General features: G+C 41.3%; 1 protein-coding gene and 1 long non-coding RNA gene across 8 annotated transcripts in view; both read left to right on the forward strand.

The window, feature by feature from the left end:
- MAP7D3 (MAP7 domain containing 3) overlaps nucleotides 1-13,168 on the forward strand; it is a 56,982-nt gene that overhangs the window by 35,478 nt on the left and 8,336 nt on the right. The gene's annotated exons all lie outside the window — the stretch shown is intronic.
- Nucleotides 546-8,528, forward strand: LOC125442935. Its single transcript, XR_007246050.1, has 2 exons — nucleotides 546-2,139; nucleotides 2,389-8,528. It is a non-coding gene; the product is annotated as an uncharacterized LOC125442935 (long non-coding RNA).

The raw sequence follows: 13,168 nt of genomic DNA on the forward strand, positions 1-13,168 counted from the left end.
CAGTTGCTGTTGCAGTTTGGAGCTTTACGAGATGATCTCTGGTAGTGGTGAGTGTCTTCTGGGTTACAAATGTTTAAACCTGCCTGGTGCTGCCAAGTTTACAAGTAATTTATCAGAAACTGTAAATTTCACTCATACCCAGAGGTCATTGCAACTTCTTAATAGCTTTCACATAAGGAAAAATAATAGACGGTGTATAAAATATTTGGTGGATCAACAGAATAAACAAATGCTGAAAGATATGTTTGTCTTGGTACGGATTTGCTATCAATCTTATAGCTGCTAATTTATTTCGTTGTGTTTGTTTATTATAGCTACTAACTGAAAGTACTTTTGACCTGTACTGTTGTTGCATTGTTTTACTGTTGGTGCCTCGGGTCTAGGTTTTTGGATCTGTTTCGATTTGACTATCAATCTGTTTTGGTACAGAAGCAGTTTTGGTTGGCCCTTTGGATGATTTATACCAGCAAATGACAAGGGAAGTGCTGTTAGTTCTCCGTCAACCGTGATAACCTTCTGCATCACCTGCCCATTCTGGTGATTCCATTTTTTGTTTAGCAACAGATTCCACAAGATGGGCTTTGGGGGTGCTGTTTTGGCATTGATAGTGCAAGGTATTAGAAGGTCCATCTCATTTCCTGTGCTTGTTAACCCCTGCATGAAACCATTGAGTGAGGCCATCAGTATGTTGTTGGCACCCAGTTCTACTTTCTTATCTAATTCAGGGGCAAATACATGTATCCTGGCAGGTATTGTATAGGTTGTTGGCTGTATTAAGGGTGAACAGTCCAGGTGAGATGGTGGTTATATTTAACACCTTATTAAGCCTTAAGAGTAGTATTAGCCTGTGTACTTCTCCAAAAGAACAGGCTTGCAGCTTGGGGTTATTTTTAGATCACACATTGTATAAAAAGATGCAGAACTGGCATCTGTGGGTGGATCGAACCTTTCCGGGGGAGGGAAGAGTATAGGATCCTCTGCTAGAGATCATGTGAGCTGCGTGGACAAAAGCCATGTGAGAGGAAGACTACAATAGGGAGGCTGAGGATGATGGAGGTCAGAAATTCCCACAGGAAAACTGCAACAAGGAAGGAGAATAGAGTGTCTCTTTTAAAATCCTGGATCCAGAAGAACCTGTTGATATACTTTTATATTTGTGATTTTTTTTCTGTGAACTGCCTTATGACAGAACAGACATTTTCTAAATACCTAAATTAAATCCTTTTTCTCACAACTCTGCTTTCCCCTTGGTGATATGAAATAAATACTAATCAAGGGGAAAACACATTTCCTCTTAACTGTCCTCAGAATTAATGTTCATAGTGGGAAAATGATATATTCAGGTATCAAAGCACTGATTCTTCTGTGTAGTAGTTCACAAAGTTTTTAGGGTAGAAAGTTCTGTGCTTGTGTGTTAGACATAAAAATATAGACAGTCCAGAAAGAAAGTGAGTTTACTGTGCTGTGCATCTGTATCATACGTGAGCCAGGCTGCTATAATGCCTAAGACCAGGAATACCACCCTTGAATACCACACATGAGCAAATTAGTTAGCCAGGAATCAGTAAGGAAGAAAATTCTATCTTGTAATGAAGATAGAGACTGAGTTAACTTATAACATTAATTTTCCAATTCTTTCCTGTGTACTTGCCCAAATTCTTGAACAATTAGTACATGAGCGCTGAGTGATTTAATATCTCTTACTAAACCTTGGTTTTCTATGCTTCATACCTGTTGAATTTTGCCATTTGAGACTTTGGTCAAAATAAAAGCTTTTGCATACATGCATACAGATGAGAGGGGGAAATAATCAATACAGTAACTTGAGACTTGGTAATGGAATAGTAAGAATTCCACTGAGTGGTTTCACTGTGTGTACAGTTGCTTACAGGCAATAGTCAACTTCCTTGTTACCTTGAGAAACAAGGTTAACAGAGTGGATGCATCAGTCGTCTCCCCTCCTTAGCCCCTGTTCCCTGTGCTTAGTGAGCACAACCTCTGCCCCTCTGAGCTGGATGAACATCCTCTGTCATCTCCCAAAATGAGACTTTTTGGATGAGAGGCCCTGGGCACTTCTGTGTAGGGAAGAAATTTGATCAGGCACCTGGTGAAAGAATCTCATTCTACAGACAGCCATTGGTAAGTGGGTTGCTTGACTAGTATGTTGCATGTGAGGAAGCATGGCGCTGGGTGAGGGCTCTCTGTGTTAATGCTTCTAGGCTGGGTGCTTTGTAACTAACCCCTGTTGCATATCCCCAAATGTTTCTTTGACCCATCCCCTAGTACATCTAGATCTTGCATAGAGCATGCTAAATGTTTAAGCCTTAGCTAGTTCAGTTTGGAAGAATACACAACCATAGCTTCAGCCACACATGTTTTCCTTTACAGAATCACCCTTCAGGATCCTACCTGAATTGCCTTCCTCAGTGTTGGGCCCCTCTGCTTCTACTACCTCGCCTTTGCACTCTCGTGACTTTCAGTCCACCTCCTCTGCAGCAAGGAAGATACTTCTGGGATATAATCCATTGTCCCTTAGTGGTACTTTGCCAGGTGGTTTTCCTTCCCCCTTCCAGACAGATGTCACTGGCCGCATTTATTCCTCACGCACATTTCCACCTCGCTTGGGTGCTAATCCCCAGAACTCTGGAAATAGCCGGGTTACAAAGGAAGCCAGGAGTGGATTTTCAACTGACTTTGCTATGGAGACTGACAGGCAGGGAGATGGAATGGGCATAAACTCGCGCAGGAGTTTTGGTATGCCATATGCTTGTCAGAGGAGTGGCTCTGGCCCCATGTTTACCAGTCTTGGTGGGAGATTGCCAAATATCCAGCCAGGGATGGCAGATCCTTTTGTTCTGGATAAATTGCTTCACACCTTCCAAACCATGAGGTGTAGCGTTGACAACATAAGCCAGGAGCTCAGAGTGGTAAATACCCATCTAGCCAATCTCTCTCACCACTTTGCACTAGCCCATCCCAGCCATAGTCTGCAGCCTCGTGATGATGACCCACATTACCACCCTTGAAGAGGTGCCCAGCATTTTCAGGATCTCAAATCAGTAGCCTCAACTTCATGAGATTAGTCTTGATTCACACCTTGTACACTTCTATGCAGAGCGTTGCTATGGAGGTTAAGTCACATAGTTTCTTTATCAAGTTCTTTCACCTGCTGCAGACTGCACCTTTGAGGGATGAAGTGACTGAGACTTTGTATAAACATACATATTCGTCACCATACATATTACTAGCTCCCAAATATGGACAAATGCTTGATATATCATATTATGTGAACTTGTCTGTGATCCTCACATTACCATCTTTTTGAGAGGACAAACCAAACCTAATGTCACCTTCAGAGTTCCTGTTTTGCTTATTGGGTCTTTGGCAATAAAAGTATATTTTTAAAACAGCAGTCTTTTTGAATAGCAGCAACTATACCTTCAGTATGTGTGAGAAGAAGGATTTATACCACACCTTTCTCTCCTGTATAGAGACTCAAAGGGGCTTATATTCCTTTATTTTCTCTCCCCACAACAGACATCTTGTGAGGTAGGTGGGACTGAGAGTGTTTTGAAGAACTGTGACTAGGCCAAGGTCACCCAGCAGGAATATGTAGGAGCAGGGAAACCAATGTGGTTCACCAGTTAAAACTTCGCCACTCATGTGGCGGAACGGGGAATAGAACCTGGTTCTCCAGATTAGAGTTCACCTGCTCTCAACTACTACACAATGCTAACTGCTTGTGATGTAGTGTGCTGTTAATCTCTTTATGCTTTATTTCATGTGTTATGATGGATATTGCAGTCCATTCCAATCTGACGTGCATATTGATTATGCCTTCTGTTGGGATAGTGATTTGTGACTTTATCCCCATTATGGGCTTCACTATTTAAACTCACTATCACAGGCACAATGAAAGTCCACCCAAGCCCCTAAGCCACTTCATTGTCTCAAAGATATAAATACTGGGAGTAGGGGAGAGCTTAATTTGATGGGGCAAACCAAACACACAGATAGCACAACAGTTGTGGAAAAAAATTGGGATGGTTCCCTGAGCTCTCTAAGTGTTCAGGAGATTCCTGAAAAAGACTAGTGCTGAGATGTTGATGGCAGTCTCTCTCACCCAAGGGCAGTGTCAGGACTCCAGTTCATCGGTTAGCTGACATGAATCTGGATCTTTAAGGCACTTGAGTTGTTCCAGGAGACGTCACTCCTCTTATCGAAGTCAGTCCCATCCCTCTTTGTCACCACAGCCTGGTCTATCTCAGGAAGTTCAAGTGGGAGAGGCACAGAGTTCTCCATTGGTGACTGAGGTTAGTGGAATACTTGAGCCCTCATCCATTGCTCTGGGACAGCCCATTGGATAGGTCCCAAGTCATCGCTCCAGAAAGTCTCTCTCAAGTCGCTCTGACCCTAGGGATTCTTGGCCTCTTGTTGCTCAACATTGTGAGGATCAGTGTCACTATGATCCACACCGCTCGATCCATCGTTCGAAGCATCATGCCTACAGTTGTAATAGACCTTCAATCAGCAAGCCTTCAATGTCGTGGATTGCCTTGATGTTGGAGTCAGTGCCCAATATCTTGTACCTCTCAGTAAAACCCAGAAGGTTTCTCTATGAGCCCTCAACGCCAGGATTCGAGCAGTCCACCTACTCACCTGCACCATTCCTACAGTCTGCGGTACTGTCTTTCTTCATCTTGACACCAGGATTCTTACAGCGGCCAAAGCCATGACTCCCCCTATGGCTCTAGGATGTTACCTGACCGTATCTCAGCAAGCCTTCAAGGGTTTCTGATCAAGATTTGCATCAGGATTGAATCCATCCCCAGCGGATCAGTTTGACCTGTCTTCTGAACCTTCACCATTAGATGATCTGACGGAGTGGGAGCAGAATAATGGCCAGTACGCTGAATTTGACTTTCATTGCTCCATTGGATGGGTTGGCTGATTCCGTAGTTGGCTGTCTTTACTCTGCTAGCAAAAATCCAGCAGTGCTACCTATGTCAAAAGCATTCTTAGACATAGCCCAGGCAATTGGGACAAATTGTGGCATGGGGCTTCACCCACAAAATTGAAAATATATATAGGATCCAAGAACCTGGCTGTTCCTTCCTATTCATCCATCTGCCCCTAACTCCATGGTCGCTAGGGTCCTCCCCTCCAGATATAAGTCTGGGTCCCACAGCTCGCCCCAGGACAAGGAGGGGAGAATGCTAGACCTCCTGGGGAAGAAATTCTACTCCCATGGGGCACTGGGCATCCAGATAGCTTTCTAAAGAGTGATGGAGAGGTATCTAATGTACCTGTGGGATAGGGTTGCCCATCTATTCGACCACCTTCCCACCAAGTACAAGGCTCTGGCCAAGGCCACGTATGTGGAAGGTGCTAGGGTAAATGGCTCTAGGCACATCACAAACACTGTCTCCAATACAATGGGGTCAGCTGTTTACCACCTTGGCACATTTGGCTGCATTCTTCTGCTTGGAGGATTTGCCCTTCAACGGGGAGAACCTATTCAACCCCATAACAGATTACATCCTCTGTGCCCTCACAACTCAATCCCTAGGGATCTTGTCCCAGCCTGCCTCTCAGTTCTGCAGGTATATCCCTCATTACCCCCTATAACAACATTCATCTTGTTTTGGTTCCCCTGGGGGTTCAAACACCAGCAACGGCCCATGTTTCCTCAGCAGGGGTCAAGGAGATTTCAAAATTCTCAGAGGGGTTGAAAGAGCGGGTGTTTCCCCTCTCCATCTGATGCCAAAAAGAAGGCATGACTAGAGGGGGGTCTCATTCTTAGACAGACTCTCTGGTTTTGTGGTTTATTGGGAGTTTATTACCACTAACAAGTGTATGCTGAAAATATCACCTAATCTTATGGATCTAATTTACCTTTTCGGATTGAGAATTGGACCGAAAGCAACCATCTACCATTAGTCTTATCTGTTAGAAATACTAGTGTGTGTCCCCCCCCCCCCAAATTACTTATAAAAGTCAAACCACTTCAAAGGAACTTTTTAGGAAAATTCATTGGTTGCCTAGAATGGCTTATCTTTTATCTTCAACTCTGAGAGATTTGATTATCAGTTTTGAGCCTAGTTCCCTGTCTCTGGGATGTTCTTTAGAAATAGTTTCTAAATTGCACTCGTTAGTGAAGCCTATCCAACCAAGGTTGGTATCTGATCCCAGCTTGTTTGATTTTGAATGTGTCTGATCAAAAAGACACCTGAGCAAGATTTTTAAGCTTTTTTGTAATACTAATGACACTTCTTTTTGGAGAGTCTATTTACAACATAAAAAGGCACACCAGTCACTAATACAAGAGAAGAGAACCCAGTTTATTAACAAACAATGGACTATGTTATACAATACCTTAAAATCTAACGATATCAAACAATTCTGGGCGTTAGCAAATGGATTTATAAGACATTCATCTTATGTAACAGAATTATAATGGTTTGAACATTATTCAGAACTCCTCCATGATCCCAAAAAAATCTGACATATGAGAGAATTCACCTGATGATAATCACCTGTCATGGCCATCCCCTGAACTAGATGAAATCCTTCAACTAGTCCATCATCTTAAGAGAAATAAGGCTCCAGGTATTGATGGGATCCCCGGTGAGGTTCTCCTGGAACATGCTGATTGATGGACTCCCATATTAGTGAAGTTATTTACTTGTATTAACCAGCATGGTATAATTCCTAAAACTTGGCGATCATCGATTATAATGTCATTCCATAAGAAAAAGCCCACAAATAGACCGAAAAATTATAGACCTATTAGCCTTCTCTCTATTTTGGCAAACTTTATGCTAAATATCTTGAAAGTTAAAAACCTGAATAATTGAGAATAATATATTTGGCCCCAGAACAGGGAGGCTTTAGAGCTGGGAAATCTACAATAGATTATTGTCTCATTCTTCTCTTCCTTATTGACAAGTACATTAACAAAGGATGGAAGAAACTGTATGTTGCATTCTTGGATCTGAGCAATGCTTTCGATACAGTTTCTAGAAACCTTCTCTGGCTTAAACTGTCTCATTTGGATATGGAACCTTGCCTACTTACACTAATCCGGAAAATGTATAATAATACATCTTGTCAAATTAAACTGGATCACTTGGGTTCACTATGTAATATAATTAAAACTGCAAGGGGGGGGGTTAAGCAGGGCTGCATGTTGGCCTCGCATTTGTTTAATTTATATATAAATGACTTATATGTTTATCTCAATACAATTAAAGGCCACCCTCCCAAATTAGGTAGCAGCTCCATTCCACTTTTGTTATATTGATACTTCAATTTTATTGCAAACTAGAGTTGGTCTCAAAAGATACTTTAAAGCTTTCTTAACTATTGTGACTTGAATGAATTAAAAGTTAATCATATAAAATCTAAAGTTGTCGTATTTTCGAAACGTTGGCATCCATCCTAACATCTGTTTAGAGCAGGATAAATAATTAAGAAACCTTGGCCTGATTTTTTTATTATAATTCCAATTGGTCTTTAGAAAGATCATGTTCTGTAACCTCTGGGAAATCCTTGACTTTGGGCACTGTACAGTTTTATTATGTGAAGGACTGCCAATCAATGGACGCTGCTTTAAATATTTTCCAGGCAAAGATGAAACCAAAAATCCTCAATGGGATACCTATATGGATTGAAGCTTTTAATTCAGCAGTTGAACAAATTCAATCCTTTTTTTTTTTTTGAGAAGAGTTAAGGGTGTCCCTAGTAGTGTAACAGTCTCCACATTATGTCTCAAATGAAGCTTATCCCTACTGGAAACTAAGGCCTGGATTTCCACAGTAAAGTATTGGCTTAAGATTCATTTTAGAACAGATAAGAATGATATCATTTCTCATCTTCTCAAAGATAATCATATATCACGGTGGTCCAAAGCAATGACTACAAAAATCAGAAGTATTGTAATAGATCTGACCATGCTGCAAAATAGTAGCGAACAGTTTATTCTGTCTCAAATTAAAGATAGGCTGAGAGATCATGAGCGACATATCTTTTACTCAACTAATATTGCAGTTTGTTTCCCTCGAGCTTTGGGAATCACTCCTAAGTATGGGACCACAGCCAATTATCTTGTTTCTGTACTAACTACTGAACAGTGCCGAGCTGTTGCTGGCCCATTTTAATAGCTTCCCTTTAGCTGGGACAATAGGAAGATACCAACAGGTTCCAAAGCAACAAAGATATTGTCATTGCAGCTCTCTTGATTCCCTGTCTCATATTCTTTTTGACTGCAATTTATATGCTCGATTAATTCACCCTCTGTTATCGCTAAGGAATATCCAAAACTCCAAATATGGTGTGCATTTCTTATTAGATGATGTCATTTCTCATTAGAGATGTCATTTATACAGTTGCTTTATGTCTGGGGACTATTTTAAAACAACTGCATTTTATCTGACTACCTGTTCCTGGATTTTTTTTTACTGTTGATTTTATAAAAGGTGAAGAGAGAGAGTGTGCTGAAAATAATAAAACTGGGTTACTATTTGGAACTGGTGTCTGTTCCTTCCTGGTCACAATCACAGTTTACATAGTGAAACCCTCCACCCAAATTACTTGTCTGTGATTAGAGATTCGGAGCCAAGACCCCAATTTTGGACCTATGCATGTTAAACCACCATCTCAAGATGTACACATTTCTAATGGTATCTCTTTTGCACATCCTGCCCCTTTTGACCCTGGGAGCTTGGTTCATGATAATTGACGTAAGAGATGTGTACTTTCACATCTCTATCCATCCTGACTATGTGTGATACCTTAGGTTCTGATGCAAGCATAAATTCTTTGAATACATAGTGCGGCCCTTTGGCCTAGCAGCAGCACTGAGAGCGTTCACAAAGTGCATGGCTGTGGTTGTGTCCCACCTAGCTGCTAGGGAATGCAATATCTTTTCATATTTAGATAATTGGCTACTTGTAGGGGATTCCAAGGAGTTGGCATGTGGTTGGGCAGGTGCACATCACAATTAAAGTTCTTGGCCAGCTTGGCCTATTAATCCATGTTGAGAAGTCTTTCATAGTTCCCTGACAGAATATAAAATTTAATGGGACAGTTCTTGATTCAACTAAAGGTTTTGCTTTTCTGCCTACTTCCAGAGTAACATCCATTGCTTCCCTGATAGACCATTTTAAAAGGTCCCAGTACCAGCTGGCTGTTGTAATCCAGTGGTTGCTGGGATTGATGACCTCCACCATGACCGTGGTTGAACATGCCCGCCTTAAGATGTGGGCCTTACAAACATGGGTTGTACACAGGTTTAATCCACTCAGAGACCATCGATTTAGGAAATTGTCCATTCTGAGATCAGTGTTTAGATCCCTAGGATGGTAGCAGGATAGCTCTAACCTCCTTAAGGGATGCCATTTGGGGTGCTCAGCTATGATCCCCAGCTCTTTACAGACGTCTCCTATTTGGCTAGACCGCTCACTGTCATCAGCAGTTCATGCGTGGTATGTGGTCTTACACAGAAGTGCAGAATCATATCAACTTGCTTGAGCTACAAGTGGTGAGATTGGCTCCTGTCTCTTTTACAAGTCTAGCTGGGAAGAGAGTGCAGGTGGTAACCAACACCAACACCAGATACTACATCCTAAATCAGGGGGTACGGGTTCAATTCGCCTCTGCAAGGAAGCAATCTGCCTGTGGGATTGGGCAGTTCTACACAACATCTCGCTCGCTGTCATACACATAGTGGACAAGGGCAACATCTTAGCGGATGCCCTCTGCAGGCAGAATATGTCATATTACCAATGGGTTCTAAACCCATTCTATCTCAGACAGGGTTTGGCAAGTTGGGGCACATGAACTATAGATCTGTTTGTTTCACTCCAGAATTCCAAGTATTACCGCTTCTGCTCCCCTTCGGGAACGGGCTTGGGATCTTTGGGGGATGTGTTTCAGTTTCTGTGGCAGGGGGAGTTTGCTTTATGCATTTCCTCCCTTTCCTCTTCCCAGGGTGGTGGCCAGTTTGCAGGCAGACAAGTCCTTCTTCATTGGTACACAACCCTCCTTCAACTGGCACGGGGCCAAGTGCACCACTTCCCCCTAGCCAGGGATCACTTCAGCTTGGGAGATGTGTTCCACCAAAATATTCCATCCCTGCATCTGGCAGCTTGGCTAATCCTGCCTTAATGGAGTGGTCTTCAAGAGTACAGGATATATCGTTAAATGCTTGCAAATCTTCCACAAGGAAATCGTAAGGTCTAAGTGGAAACTGTGGGGGGTGGGCTATACAGAAAGGGTTGGAGCCTTTTTCTTGTAAACTTCCATTAGTTTTTGACTAGCTGCTATCATTAAAAGATCTAGGATTGGCTAACACCTCTATTAAAGTTCATCTTGTGACAATTCCACATTTCACCTGAGTTTCAAGTTGGCTTCCTTGTTTTCTCAACCCCATTGTAAGAGGGTCTAGCCAACCTAAATTCCTCAAATTCACATCCACTCCCACAATGGCTCTAGTACTGTCCTACCTTACCAGCAAACCCTTTGAACCTATGCTGTCCTGTTCACTTGCTGAACTTTCCTACAAGGTGGGATTTTTAGTGGCTATTGCCTCAGCTGGGCGAGTGGGGGAACTGAGGGCCTTACTTAGCTACCCCCCTTTCATAAAATTCCACACTGACAAGGTAGTTCTTCACCCAAGCATGGAATAACTCCCCAAGGCAGTGTCCTTTCATTTGAGCCAGGACATAATACTCCCTTTTCCCCCTGGCCCTCTACTGAGGCTGAGAAAGTTCTTCACTATCTAGATGTCTGTGGGGATCTTTTTTTTTCTTTAGAGAGGACAAAGAAGTTTCAAGTAGACTAGTCTTCAATACGGAATCTTTATTGACATATAAATTTAAACAAGGTTATTCTTTAAAACTTAGGCACAGCAGATATAAGACAGTCAAGCATTAAAATAATCACAGTGCTAATATTATGTATTTTAAGAATTACAAAGCAAGGAAATTTAGTTGTCTGTTCAAGAACTTCTGTATCTTCATTATTTAAAAGAAATTGTCTTTTCTTGCTCAGTAAGTTCACCACTACTCAACAATAAAGGTTCTAGCAACCTAGACCTAGCAATACTGCACAGGGGGCAATGAAGTAGCATATGATCAACTGGGCAGATGCACAGTCTTTCATGGTAAGGGACTTTCAGCTCCCTCCCTTTTCTCAAAGAAGAAGGAAGGATGTTGCATCTTGCAAGTGAAAGAGCACAGCATAGTTTAGGCTCAAGTATTTGATATAAATATATGGCCATTCCAGTTCTTACTGGAATGCCTAAAGAAATGGGAGAGCGAAATTTACTTGCCCGAGAAACCAAGTTCTGGTGCTCTTGCTCAAACAGCTTTCTTTTAATAATGCCGAGCAGTTCAATAGAAGGAAGCATGACTAGGGTATCAACAGGGAGGCTAAAATCACATCATAATAGCTTTACTGTGGGCCTGCCAGTCGGTGGTGTGTAGAAAAGATAATTCCTTAGCTGAGAGGCTATTGTTGCCATGGTTAAAACACAGGTGAATCCAAAACAGAAATTAATACACCAAGCCCTAGTTTCCAGTAAATGCCGTCCATCTTCAAGACACAATATGGCATAGAGCACTGAGTGGGGAAAGCTGAAGATGTTATACAGAAAACAAGATTGAACACACTTTATCTGTTTTGCAGGGCCATGTAAATGCCGTGCTGTTTCACTGGATAATGAAAGCCATCCATATGGCGTACACTGTGAACAAAGTGGACTGTTTTCTCACATTATGGGTTTGACATAGAAGCAGGTGCAAGAAGTTCAGAGTTCTTAACACCAAAGAGTTTATTTTTTACATGATGTATTCACATACCATACTTGCAATTAATTAGAAATGGGGAGGTCGTATGGAACAGTAACGAAAAGAATGAGTTGTGACTCTGATTCAAAATTATGTCATGTCCACAAACTCCCTAGACAGCCCTTCACCCAACTTCATTTCCCCCATTTGACTAAACTGAGGCTATGGCAGATTCCGCATGGGCCAAAAACAGCGGTGTGAAAACAGTGTAAAGCCTTTTACGCTGTTTTCACATTGCTGTTTTTGGCCCGTGCGGAATCCGCCTATCATACTTTCTGTACATTATAAGAAGACAAAACCCTCTGGAAAAGACAATAATACCGGGAAAGGTAGAAAGCTTCAGGAAAAGAGGAGACCCAGCATGGGATGGATTGACTCAGTAAAGGAAGTCACAGCCTTAAAGTTTGCAAGACCTGAGCAAGGCTGTTAATGATAGGACATTTTGGAGCCCATTTATTCATAGGGTCACCATAACTTGAAAGCAACATGACAGCACAACGCACATAACACACCCCTTTTAGGGCTGCTGAAAATGTTCTTGTCATAATGTATGTGAAGTATGTTGAATACTGAAAGATCTATATGCAGAGTATTACTGTTAAACATTAAACAGCTCTAAAATGGTTTTTTCCCATTCTCAAAAAAAATCCAAGTAGGGTTTATGACAAAAGTTTCACTAAAAGTAAGTTTTAATGAAATTGATCAGGTTATAATCTCTTTAAATAATTGTCTCTAAAATATTCTAGATGAATGACTGAAACATTGCCCTTAGATATCCATCCTGGTTCAGTGGTTGACAACTTCTGCTAGCATCACAAAAATATATAGCGACCTGGAGTGATAATGGGCATACTATTATATTCAACAGAGTCATTTGGGGGTTGGGCAGTCTATAAAATCCAAAAATAAATAAATAAACAAACAAACATAGTCAAGTTGGATATCATTTTCATAAATGTGACTGAGGTAAAGATATAAGGACCCAGAAACAATGAATTTGGAATATTTTCTCTTTTGGAAAGAGTTTAAATATCTTAAGAACAGGTTTTACTCACTCAAAATGTTAAGTGGGAAAAATGTGTAGTATAAAGAGACTCATGTAAGACAAACTATGGCATAGCAGGAATTACTCTTTAAGTGCCATAAACGTATACAGTATTTTCAAATAATATAGAGTTTACATATGGCTAATTTTATACACTACTAATATACTATAATTGCACGGTTGTATAATCTGCTATTTTAAGAGTTCATACTTTAGTATCTTCTACACTCTATTAGGACTGTATAAGAACATTTATGTCTGTATAATACCATTT

The sequence above is a fragment of the Sphaerodactylus townsendi genome, linkage group LG13 (assembly GCF_021028975.2).
Source record: "Sphaerodactylus townsendi isolate TG3544 linkage group LG13, MPM_Stown_v2.3, whole genome shotgun sequence".
Classification (NCBI taxonomy): domain Eukaryota; kingdom Metazoa; phylum Chordata; class Lepidosauria; order Squamata; family Sphaerodactylidae; genus Sphaerodactylus; species Sphaerodactylus townsendi.